The 13,368-nt window shown below is 39.1% G+C and overlaps 1 long non-coding RNA gene across 1 annotated transcript; it reads right to left on the reverse strand.

Annotated features, from left to right (window-relative positions):
* Nucleotides 1-2,453: 2,453 nt before the first annotated feature.
* LOC141573420 (uncharacterized) lies at nucleotides 2,454-6,064 on the reverse strand. Its single transcript, XR_012499110.1, has 3 exons — nucleotides 5,544-6,064; nucleotides 3,342-3,536; nucleotides 2,454-2,567 (listed from the first exon to the last, which is right to left on the reverse strand). It is a non-coding gene; the product is annotated as an uncharacterized LOC141573420 (long non-coding RNA).
* Between the last annotated feature and the right edge of the window lie 7,304 nt (nucleotides 6,065-13,368).

The following is a 13,368-nucleotide window of genomic DNA, read 5'->3' on the forward strand; positions in this document are numbered from 1 at the left end:
TGTCCTACAACCGGGCCAGTCTTCCACAGCAAAAAACTAGGCCACCCAAGTGCCCAAACTGCTGCAGTGGAGGCAGCAGCCCCCTCCTTGGACACCCAGAGGAACCTGGACTCTGGCTGTTTAGGGGCAGGGTCAATTCTAAAACCCAGGCTTTTTTGTCCCCACAATTCAGTAGTTATTCGGTGACAGCACATGGAATATAAACAATAAAGAAACTTGACATGATGTTATTATATTTAGCTTACTCAAGAAACAAAATTTAAATCCAGTCATTCTCCTTCCCACCTGACCTACTTTCCTTTCTCCAGTACTAGAACCAGATTATTACCCACCCAGCCTTAGCATGGGTCCTGACTCCACTTACCTCCCTCCCAAACACCACATGAGATGATTCCTCAGCCTGGATGTGGAACCAGCAATTACAACAGGCTTTAGTGGAAAAGAAATGGTTGTGTGCAGATGCCAACTAAACACTGTAGAATCCTGGTGTCCCACATTAGTAATCATGACAGCTGTTTGCAAGTGTCCCCAAAGTTCATTTCAGACTCTCACTGTTAATTTTGCTGGGATATAAATATAAAACATGTGGACTGCTGGGCCGGACTGCTATGCTGGTTCTCTGATCCAGGAAGCTCAGTGTCTGCTCCCTGCACCCAGCTCCCTGTTCTGTCCATGCATGTGCATCAAGCAGCTGTTTAGTGTCCATTTTAATATCTTAGACAGTGCATTTCATTATGGTCTTCATCCACAAATACGTGTACCACACAGTATTAATGATCAATCTCAGTATTTGCTTTCTTTTGTCTTACAGAGTCAGATAAACGGATAGCAAAGATAACAATGTCATAGAGCGCTATAATATAGTATTTCCTTTATTTCAATGACAGGATTTATTTAAAGAGCTTAGATATAACATCCTTGCATTTATGGCATCATTTAGCGTCTGAAGCTCTTACATTTTACAAACTTCATTTCATGCGAGATGTTGTCAGTTAGAGAAGTGCTTCTGAATTTGAGGGGTTGCTGTCATCTCAGACGGAGTCCCTGAAAAATGTGAAAACTCTGCAGTATTGTCATCATGACAAGAACTCAGACAGATGAAATTTGGAAAGCACTGTGACTTACTAGTGCACAGACAGAAAATGGTATTTCAGAGGGAAAAAGCCTGAATTACAGAAAATGATAAACGAAATGGTCTAACATTTATTTCCCTTACAAATAACTAATACTTCTTTGGTTGATAATAACATCTGTCCGTAATTATGAAAAGAGCTGACAGATGCATAGTACTTTCTATTAGCCAGGGCTGTTCTAACATTGACACAGATTCATTAATCCACATAGCAACTCTACGAGGTGGGTATTATTATTATCCACATTTTATTGATGAGGAACTTGATAAACACAGAGGCTAAATGACTTTTACAAGGTAGACAGCGAGAAACCAGCACAACTGTTCCAGCCTGAGTCTATGCTCTTGGCCACTTCTACCTTTTTTTTTTTTTTTTTTTTGGGTGGCAGGGAGATAATAAAGTAATTCTGGTGGGGGGTGGGGAGGTAATTAGGGTTATTTGTCTATTTTAGAGGAGGTGTTGGGGGCTGAACCCAGGACTTTATGCGTGCTAAGCATGCGCCCCATCACTTGAGCTGTACCCTCACCTCTTGAGTCTATGCTCTTAGCTGCTAATCCACACTGCCCCACATGGTAACTCTGGGGGAACTACAGTTCATTCATTCACTCACTTGTTAAACTCAGCCTTCCTGGTGCCTGGGATTCAGCAGTGAACAAGACAACATGTTTCCTGCCCTAAATGGGCTTGTCGACACCTGACATATCTTCATTTTACCCAGGAAATATCAAGGTCAAGAAGACTCGCCTTTTCCTGTTAACACCGGAGGATACATGAGGTGCTTTATTTCATTTCTGCCATTTGAATTACACCATGGGAAGGGAAAGATGCCTTGCAGATCCCGGAGCTCACAAGCCTGTTAATTATGAATTTTTTTTAAAACTGTCCCTTACTTGATACTTGATCTGAGAAAGGATGAAGTAAACCTAAATAGATTCTAAGAGAGCGTGTGGTTTATACAGGGTAAATAACCAGCCACTGTTTACTATCCTAACAGGAATCTGTAGGCATAAATCTTTTCTTTCTTTTTTTTCCTTTTTATGGGCAGCTTTTAAAAACCAAACCAAACAAACAAAACCAAATCACTTATAATTCAACAGCAGGTTCTAAATCACCCCCAAGACAGCAGCTAAACTCGGTTTAGACTTACAGTGCGGCTCCTGGTGGTTGGACTGATGAATGTATCTCTATCCTGAATATAAAAGTCGTTCACGCAGCTCTTCTCAAATAGGGCAATGAAAAACTCTTGTTCCGGTTGTTGACACTTTCATCCACTTGGAGGACTTTCATAAAACAGCTGAAGGTATCAAAGGCTGAGGACAGGGTTTTCAGATGATTGGGATTCAGAGGCAATTTTATGTACAGTATCTCAGCGTATGTACAGAGCACCTCCCACAGGGTGTGTACATTTGCAAATACAAGCTTGTCATCCAAAACCTATATTGGGAGAATGAAAACACAAACCAGGAAACTATTTTCACATTTTTAGTACACAGATTTTTCTTACATTGCTGGTAGTTAAAGCACTTGTGCAAACACACACAGATATGACACTGGTAAAAGTGAAGATATAATAAAAATAGATTTGCAAACCATCATACATTTTTGCCTTAAAGTTAACTTCTTTGTTGAAATTACTGAAAAGTTATTTAAAATCCTTACAATTCATTCATAAAATAACCAATGTTTTAGATGAAGGAAAGTAAACTTGTTAACTTTTAGTCCAAATTAGTAACTAAAAATAGAAACACGAAAAAATTCTTTGCAGGGGCATTGTAATGACAATTTTTTTAATTTCTTAAACCTAGGACTATTTACATATCTGTTCAATATAATGTTAAACAGCCATTAAAAGGGATTTAAAAGAATTATATTTATTGATATGGAATATATAATAAAAGGAAAAAGAAAAAAATGTGAAATAATAATTTTCATTTTTGGAAGGGAAAAATATCTACATTTGAACAAAAAAATGTTTAGAAGGATTTTAAGATTCTTTATGTATAACTAAGGTACAGATGATTTTTAATTCCACTGTTTTTAATTCCATTGGATTTTAATTCCAATGTTATTTCATTTTCAATTTTGGGGGAAATTTTTATAATAAAAAAACCTTAAAATTGTTCTTGCATAAATACATTAATAGATATATTTATGACTACATTCTCTGGCTATTAAAAAAGATCTCCTAGCTTTGGATCTGAAACATACATTCCATAATGCAGATTCTGACTGACTCGCCTCCCAGTCCAGAGCGAAGGCACGGCTAGGGTGACATGTTTCAAATATCATTCCAGGGAACATGCAGGCTCCCAGCCAACGGCTGCAAAGGGACTGACACTGATCTGCTTGCTCCCAGCTGCAGACCATCACAGATGAGTTTAGATTCATAGGCTCAAGTTTTCTCTGTCAAAAGAAATCAGAAAATGTTAGGCTTTTACTTTCACCAAGGGAACAAGAAGTTGTTTGATTTTCTTTTATTAAAAAAAAACAACAAACCAATTTGAACCTAAAGAAAAGACATTTGCTCAAAATACCACAGTAGCAATGAAGGTGCTCTGGCTGGCAGGGACTTGTTGGATTCCTGTGAGTGCTGGACTCCTCACATGGAATTCCCTTGGCACTCCAGAAGGCCTGTGGTTGTCCCCATGGGTTTGTGGCCATATGTGGTGCACAAAAGTCTCTGGCTTTGCCACAGTTTCAAAGCCTTTTTTGGCTTATGAAAGGCTTTGCACTCAAATGGAGTTTTCTTGAGTCCACTCACTGATGTCATTCACCAGAGTTATAGTCCAGATCTGACATTCTAGACCCTTAAAATCTTGCAGACATTCAAATGGTTCAGGTTTGGATGTGTATTCACCTCTGCAGGCCTGGACCAAATTCCATAAAGCCACCCGGACAAGTTCAGCAAAATGCAAAGACATTTTTCTTTCTGCAAGACTGAAATGTCTGTGAAGCTATAAAAACTTCTGCATCTACTAAAATAGGGAACCAACTCATCAATAACATATCTATCCATAATGCATGGACATTTGAAAAAATACTGTATTTACTCCTATTAAATTCTATCTGGCTTTTGCCAAATTGTGTCCTAAACTGTAAGGAAAGTATATAAATGTAGAGAATTTTTGACCTTTTAAGAGAAAAAGGAACCCTCCTACTCGGTTGGTGGGAATGTAAATGTTGCAGCCACCTTGGAGGACAGTATAGAGTTTCCTTAAAAAACTGAAAATATACTTCCGTGTGATCCAGCAATCCCATTCATGGGTATATGTCTGGAGAAAAATATAATTCAAAAAGACACATGCACCCCAGTGTTCACAGCAGCACTATTTACAATAGCCAACACACTGAAACAACCCAAATGTTCACTGGCAGATGACTGGATAAAGAAGTTGTGGTATATTATATATATATGTATATTTACATATATACACGCATATACACACACATATATACACATGAACACACACACACAATGGAATACTGCTCAGCCATTAAAAAATTAAATAATGTCTTTTGCAATAACATGGATGGACCTACAGGGTATTATGCTAAGTGAAATATGTCAGAGAAAGAAAAACAATTATTCTATTTATTAACTTATATGTATATCTAAAAAATAAAACAAATTAATTACTATAATAAAACAGAAATAGACTCACAGGTACACAGAACAGACTGGTGGTTACCAATGGGGAGAAGGAGGAGAGGGAGGCAGGAAGGGGCTAAGGGATTGAGAGGTAAAAAGTACTATGTATAAAATGGATAGGTTATAGGGCTGTATCATACAGCACAGGGAAATATAGCCATTATTTTATGGTGACATTAAATGGAATATAATATATAAAGATGTTGAGCCTCTGTGTTGTACACCTGAAAATAATATGATGGAAATCAACTACTCAATTATAAAATACTTAATCAAAGTTTTTTTCATATTATTTGCAATAAGTTAGAAGCCAGCTCTGTCAATAGAAACATAGTGCAAGTCACAATTTTCCAGTAATCCCATTTAGACAATAAAAAGGAACAAATGTACTTAATTCCAGGAATAATTATATTTATCCCAAAATATCCAATATACTATCATTTCAAAAGTGTGATTAACAATTTTAAAACTTATTAATAAATATTTTACATTATTTTTGTTGTACAAAGTCTTGAAAATCTATTATGTATTTTCCACTTATAGAACATCTCAATTCACAATAGCCACATGTGGCTGGTGGCTACCATACTAGACAGAGCAGATTACACCATTCACACTTCTGATAAATTACCTGCTCTTATTTATTTAAAAAACTTCCAGAAAAGGCTTTAGATATTCCCTATATCTAACAAAGCAACCTTGATGGGTGAGGAATATCTTCATTATAAAGTGAAAAAAAAAGGTAAGAGAGCCATGTTTACATGTAAGTTAATGTAACAATTCCTTCTTAATTCATTCAGGACTTTACAATCTTTCTTCATATTCCAAGGATTCACTGTCACTGTGCAATGTTTTTCACTATAATCATCTTTGGAATTGAGAGGCTTCTGATGACCCTGCTTTGTGCATCTGTACATAAAAGAAAATAACAAAACAGAGAAAAAGACCTTATTAAAGATAATTTAGGGGGTATAGCTCAAGTGAAAGATCATATTCTTAGCATGCACAAGGGCCTGGGTTCAATCCCCAGAACTTCTTATAAAAATAAAATAAATAAAAACCTAATTACCACCCCCTGCAAAAAATTAATTAATTATTTTAATTAAAATTTAAAAAAAGATAATTTAGAGAAGCCTTATCAGGCTACAAGAGCTACAATGAATGCCCCTCCCCCATTAATTTAGAAGAAGTTTCACAATATTTCCCAACATAAAGGCTAAAATATAATTCGGAACACTTCCTGATGGTCAGCATCATTTTAACAAAAATGTAGATAATTACTTCCCTGGTGTCAAAGCTCTGTCAGAAATGGGCACAGAAAAATTAGTAAAAATTATTTTGCAACTACCTTTGAAAGAAATGCTGAGAAATGATCTTTTCTGTTGGAAATTAGCCTGCTTTTATATTCTGCAGTAGGCATATGTGTTTACAAACCAGGCAGGAACTGGATCATATTTTACACATACTTTAGAAACTGATTTGAATTTTGCTCTCTACCTGCAAGGCTATTTCTTAGGTAATAACATAAGCTGGCCACTATACTAAATTTTGTTTCCCTGTTTGCTTAATCCTCACAACAATTCTGTAAGCTGCTATTATTACCCCCATATAACAGATAAAGAGCTTGAGGCAGAAAATAATTTGGGTAACTTGGTAAATGGTGGAGCTGGGTAATATCGCAGCCAGTCTGACACTCAAGTCCATTCTTCTCACCGATGTCTGATACTGCTGCCTACATTCAGCAATGACTCCTGATTTCATATTTAAGTGTGTCATTTCTAAAAGTGCAAAGCTATATTAGTACTGCTGTGTAAATTATTCTTTTCAGATGTGATTGCCAAAAAAACAAAAACAAATAAAATCAGGGTGCCACTGAGGGGAGGGCGAACTGCATATGGATGGACAAAAGGGGACTTTTTGAGGACACAGTTGCACAACTCTAGAAATAGCTAAAATGGCTGACTTGTACAATTATAATATGTGAATTGTATGGCCTGTAAATTACACCTTAATACAGCTATTAAATTAAGAAATTGAGATACCAAATTAAGACTAAAACACACACATATATATATATATATATATATATATATATATATATATATATATATATATCACACATAGTACAACAGGCAAATATCATTATTTACTGCAACATTTTCCTTCATGCAGCTTCCTTTCCTCACCTGTTCCTGAAAGGATGATTCATTTTTAAAATAGCCTTTTAATTTATTCAGCAAATAATTTTTGACGGCCTGCAATGTACCCAGGACTACTCTAGGCACTTGGAATAGATCAATAAACAAAACAAAAGTCCTGTCCTCACGGAGCTTGGTTGGAGTCTAGCTGGGGTGGGGGGTGGAGATGACAATTCACACAACAGAGCAGCAGAGGAGGTGGCATGCTAGGAAAGAGGAACCATGGAAAAAAGTAAAAAGGGCAAAGTAAAGAGAGTTGAGGGTATAGGATGAGGGTGATGTTGTATTAAATACCAGAGCAGGGCACACTGTGAACTGAGGTTAGAATTAAGACAAGGAGGTGAGAAGTCCCAGGTGGACGGAATAACCATCACCAAAGCCAGCGTGACATCGCATGTTCCAGAATGGGGGCACAGCTGGAGCTGCGGAGAAGGGTCAATGCAGATCCTGTATGGCCTTGGAGGACATTGTAAGGACTGTGGCTTTTACCCGGAGTGAAATGGGGAGGCACTGCAGAAAGACGACACAATCTAACTTAGGTTTCCAAGGCTCACTTGACTTCCGGGTGAGAATAGTGCAAACGGGTCAGAGATGAAAGGTGGAAAGCTACTGAGAAGGGCTATGGAGGAGGAGAGGACAGTGGCTCAGGGAAGGGAAGCAGCAGTGGAGGCAGGAGCCATGGTGAGAAGTGGCTTGGTTCTGGATATGTTTTAAAGGCAGTGTTAAACCAGATCTATTGACAGAATTCATGTGGTATGTCAGTGAAAGTCAGAATAACTCCAAGTTTTTTGACCCAAGCAGCTGGAAGGATTAAGTTTCCACTAACTGAATGGGGGAGGCTGCATAAAGAACCAGTTTGGGGGGTAGGAGGACCAAGAGCTCAGTTTTTACACACGTTGGTTTTAAGATATCAGAGTTCCAAGTGAAGATGTCAAATGAGCAGAATATTATAAGAGTCCAGAGTTGGAGAGAAAAAGTCTAACGGGAGACAGAACTGTGCGAATCATGGGTCACACAGGTGGTACAGGAAGCCATGAAACCCAGGTACTCAAACATTAAGATAACCTTGCATTAACCATAGGAGTTATCCTTGAGGGCCTGCCTACTAGGTGAGGATATCAGTCCTATTTCCCGACCACTCGAGTTTTAAAAAGGAACTTACAAATGAATTCGTGCAAGACACTGCCTCCAGTGGGTGGGATCAGAGCTGGAGTCGGAGAATGGGATGGTGCACGCTACTCCCTACGGCAGATTGTGTGTGTGTCTGTGTACGCATGTTTGTGTGAGAAGGGGGATGAGTTACACCTGTCTTAAGAAAAAGAGCTAGAAATTCTAGAAGCCGAAAGATGAAAGAACATCCAGATCTGGTAGAGGGAACAGGGGAAACACTGTACTGTAAGACATATCCCCATAATGCCATTTCCCACCATCCTTTCATCAGGAACACAGTTGGAAACTGGGGAATTATGTAGATATGTGTGATGTACACAAACTTTCTGACTATGTAACACTAAATATCTACATATGTAGCAAGTTAATGATATTTATATCTGCTTCAAGTTTAATAACAAGTTCACAACAGAGGGAAAATAAAATATTGAGGACTGGTAGAATTATCCTTGAAGGCCTTTCAATGCTCAGAATGGAAGCAAAAGCGGCTTCACCCCGCAAAGAATGTCATTATGAGTCAAGAATGTTTATATTTGCTTAAGAAATTGAGAGTTACAACTTCCTGCTTTAAAGAGTTAACTTTAAGACAGATACCATACTATAAGCAACATCTATACTGGTGCTTTCTTAAAGCTAATTTTAGTTCCTGCTTGTTCTGATGTACTCCAGAAACTCTGCAAAGAAAACCTTCTATTCAAAGGCTTAAAGGAATAAAAAAAGAAATAACACTGCATTCTTTTAAGTGTTCTCTGTACTGAAAGTCATTTGCAAATGCAGCACCCTGCCACATATCTACATTTTTAACAATAAAGAATTTTGTGCAATTTTTCAATTGCTATGTGACTTTGCATCAGTCTGTCACTCAGAAGCAGAATGGAGTACCAGAAAATGACACATCATGTCTAAAACTACAGATGTGGAATATGAACTTACACCAGGAAACAGCTAAGTGGGAGGGTAAGGTTTACCTTTTAAGTTACCGTAAGTGCAGTTACATCTTCTCCCTGCTTCCCCTGTGAAGTGAAGAACTAGTCTTTTCCAGGAAAGCTCTCATTCTGAGTACTGTTTTCTTTAAAATATTTGGAGATTCTTTTTTAAGGTTCTTTCACTTTTAAGTCTTTCCCCAACTCTACATCCCATAACAAGTGTTAAAATTATCCAATAGCCTATTGTTACAGAACATACTATAGAAAAGCTGAGGTTTCCCAGGGCTTGGATCCCACAACTCTGCTACCAGATAATCCTAAAGCCTTCCTTCCATAACTGACTCTTCTGCCAATTCCCAGCTGAGGGCAAATTTGGCTTCTCAGCACAGTTAACTTTCTAACTCTGCCTACGAACACTCTACTGCCAGTAAGGGAACTCTAAGGGAGCCAACAAAGCCCCTAGTGAGTGTTGCCTCCTTCAAACAATCAAGATGCCATCACCAAGCAAATATTTAAACCTGCTGCAAAACTTCTGAAGACATCTTACAAACAATATAGTTTATATAGATTCATACTATTTGCTCTGGAATAGTGATTTCCAATGGAGGGAACAAAGGACCACATGACCCAAGCAATTATTTAAAATTTCACATAACTATCCCTATTCACCTGAGGATTCAGGCAAGCCCGTCTTATAGGTCTAGGTGTAACAGAATGGCAGCACCTCTACAGTAGGGTGAAAAACAGCGAGGTAGACTTTTAGTGAAAGGGAGTGATGTAATAGGACCCACCGCCCACTTACCTCCCACCACAGGACAATCATCTCAGATCGAGAACAAACACTTTGGGAAACAGAGGTTGTTTATGTTTTTATGGTTTTCTGGTGGAAATAATGCCCTGAGTCACGTGAAGTTGTGGCTGCAAAATTGAACAGGAGACCAGACATTTTCACATTCAGGACACAAATAATCAGCCCCCGAGTGGTCACAATAACTGTTCTCCCCTTTGCCTGTTCACCCCAAAAGCTGCAGGACTCTCCTGCTTGCAGTGACACCCACCATTTCTCACAAATTCCTGCCAAGTTCACGTCAGCAGCTGGTGGTGTCAAAGTCAACATTTGTACTGCTCTGAAGTCTCTCCATTACTTTATATCCTTCTATTTTCTCTGTTGTCTTCCTAGCTACCCTTGCATTCAGAAGCTGGTTAACGCACTAACATTGACTCTGTAATCAGTCCAGGATATAGGAAGCAGAGATTCAACTGTAACCAGTCCCAGAATACTTGTCATGCCACTCTAGTGTCCCAACAAAATACTCTGGCATCCCTCATCTCACCCAAAGAACCACCGCATTTCTTAGAGGTTGTAAAAGTAGAGGGTTTCTCTACTGGGAAACACTGGCTTGTGGTAGAGTCTTGATTTCAGTTTTTGCAACTAGTTACAGGCAAAAAGACATGGTCCGCAAATTTTCTTCAAGCGTTTGGAATTTAAACTTTTATTAGATACAGAGCCGGCGGACTAACCGTAATCTATGAACATATGGTCATATTATAAAATAATGTCCATATCTGCCTTACAGCCATGTAAGAACTTGAATTACACCTGCATCCTGTAGGCCTTTAGAATTGGATGTGAAGCATCCTGTGTTAAAAACCTCCTATCCAGTCCCAGAACACCTTAAAGACAACATCACATTAATGCCACTGAATACATTAGTATAGAACTTGTATGGTTAAGTTACATCTCCAATTTCCCAGAGCTGGAAAGCAGATGCCTAGAAAGGCTGGAAAAGCCCAACTACCAAAACAGCTCAAAAGTTGAAGCAGACTCCTGCACCTCCCAGGGCGGAAGGCGGAGAGTGGAGGGGGCATTGCCAACCACACTGTCCTCCCCCAGGACGTGGCATGTGGGGAAGCAGGCAGGAGTGGGTAGCTGGGACTCAGAGGTGGAGAGGTGATGAAAGCAGGAGTGGAACTGCTCTGGTCCTAGAACAACAGAATTGTAAAAAGCTCGGCTTCAGTTCAACCCGCTTCCTCTCCCACTTCCCCTCCCACCTACGTGACAAACAGAGCACAGTCAGGCACTTTCTGCCCATGACGGTGACTACTAGCAGGAAAGGGACCAGGATAAAAGCATGTCCTACAAAAGATCAGTCTGATTTTAAAGACTGTGTTATAATCAATGAACAGCAGTGTCAGAGTGGGACACTTGTGAGGCGCTCAAATAGGGAGGAAGAGGCTGAGGATCCATTTCCAGCACTTCCATGTCTTTTATCACTCCTATTTCTGACCTTTCCTTTGCCACGTTTTGTAGCACTGCCATCACTGGCAGGTAAAGGGGCAGCAATGAGACTTGGCCGTTTGGCTGATGGGGCTACATTTCCCAGCACTGGAATGAAAAGGCACTGGAAGAGGAGCAGCTGGAAGATGTGAACCGCGGTCCTGGCCTGTGCCAAACACTAAACAGGTGACCCTGGGTTAGGCTGTTAGTCTCTCTGGGCTTCCGGCTGTTTACTTATAAAAGAAGGTTTTGTCATTGCACAAATATATCCAATATGAAATGTAACGTGAAAGTCAAACATAATGACATCTCACCTGCTTGCCTCAGGGAACTGTACAAGCACTGAACACTATGTGAATGTAAACACAGAGTTAAGAAAACTGTTGAGGTAAAGCGCTAAACTGAACATGGAGATAAAGTTTTTCTCCATGGATTTTCTTGGCTTTCTTTTTTAATTGCAACACTGAATTAATAGTTATTAGCTATACTCCACACCACCACCCCTGCGAATAACTAAAGTAGTTTAGCACTGCCTGGATGCCTGCTATTGCCCGATGCTAAGCAGGGTGAGGGTATAAAGGAGGCTAAACAATGGAGTCTTCTCCAGTTACCAGCTCAGTGAGGAGACACATTGGAAACCACCCAGGAATGGTACTAAGTCAGTACTCAAAGCCAAGATAACAGGCTACCGATCATAAACAGTGCAGGAATACAAAGAGGAGCTAGAAGTATTTGGAGTAAATAGGGAAGATTCTATGAAGGGGATAGGGATTCAACTAGTTCTCAGTTCAATTCTAAGCTGTTTTAACTGAGGACTGGAGAGGAAAAGACTGGTGACTCCTGGTTTTTAATAAGGCACAGGTTACCCTCGGAGGCTAAGTCACATAATGATTGGAACACATAAGGTAAGGCCAAAGTGATGAAGGTTCGAGCCTACCTGTCTGAGATCTGGTTGTGGTAAGTCTTTGACTTGACTCTAGATGTTGGAACGTCAAAATGGTAGGTTGACTGAAAAGGGGAGGTGAGAGAATATCCAAGAATTCTACAGAAGGAAAAATTCATGTATCAGGGATGAAAGCTCTTCATCAGAGTATCAGCAATCAGAATAGACACTTGAAACCAAAAACATACAGTTCCAGAAGCTGACAAAATGTGGAGGGTGGTGAGAGAAAGATGAATCAAAGTCCATTCCAAGCCTTTGGCTATTCAAAACCAGAAGAATGATTATCCCACTGAATAAGTGGAGACGCTGCAAGAAAAAAGATTATGAAATCAGCTTTAGACATGTTGAATCTGACATATGAGCTAAGAGTAGGTGTTCTCTAAGAAGCTCAAAATTCAAAACTGAAGCACAGATCTAGAGTACAGGCTTAAGCTGCAGATGGACAAGACTTGATAAATCTCCTAAAAGAAAACATAGGCAAAACATTATCTGACATAAATCTTAGCAACGTTCTCCTAGGGCAATCTACCCAGGCAATGGAAATAAGAGAAAAAAACAAACAAATGGGACGTAATTAAACTTATAATTTCCTTCACAGCAAAGGCAACCATAAGTAAAAGAAAACATAAACCTACGAATGGGAGAAAATATTTGCAAATGATACGACTAACAAAGGCTTAATTTTCAGAATATATAAACAGCTCATACAACTTAACAACAACAACAAAAAAAAAAAACTCAATCCAAAAATAGGCAGAAGACCTAAACAAGCATTTCTCCAATGAAGACACAAATGTCCAATAGATACATGAAAAAATGCTCAGTATCACTAATAAACTGAGAAATGCAAATCAAAACTACAATGAGGTATCAGCCCACACCAGTCAGAATGGCCATCACTCAGAATTTCATGAATGATAAATGCTAGAGAGGCAGAAGAGTGTAGGGTACCCTCTTACACTGCTGGTGGGAATCCAGTTTGGTGTACTCATTATGGAAAGCATGGAAATCCCTCAAAAAACTAAAAGTAGACTTACACTATGACCCAGCAATCCCACTTCTGGGTATATA

Source organism: Camelus bactrianus, chromosome 15 (assembly GCF_048773025.1).
Source record: "Camelus bactrianus isolate YW-2024 breed Bactrian camel chromosome 15, ASM4877302v1, whole genome shotgun sequence".
Taxonomy (NCBI): domain Eukaryota; kingdom Metazoa; phylum Chordata; class Mammalia; order Artiodactyla; family Camelidae; genus Camelus; species Camelus bactrianus.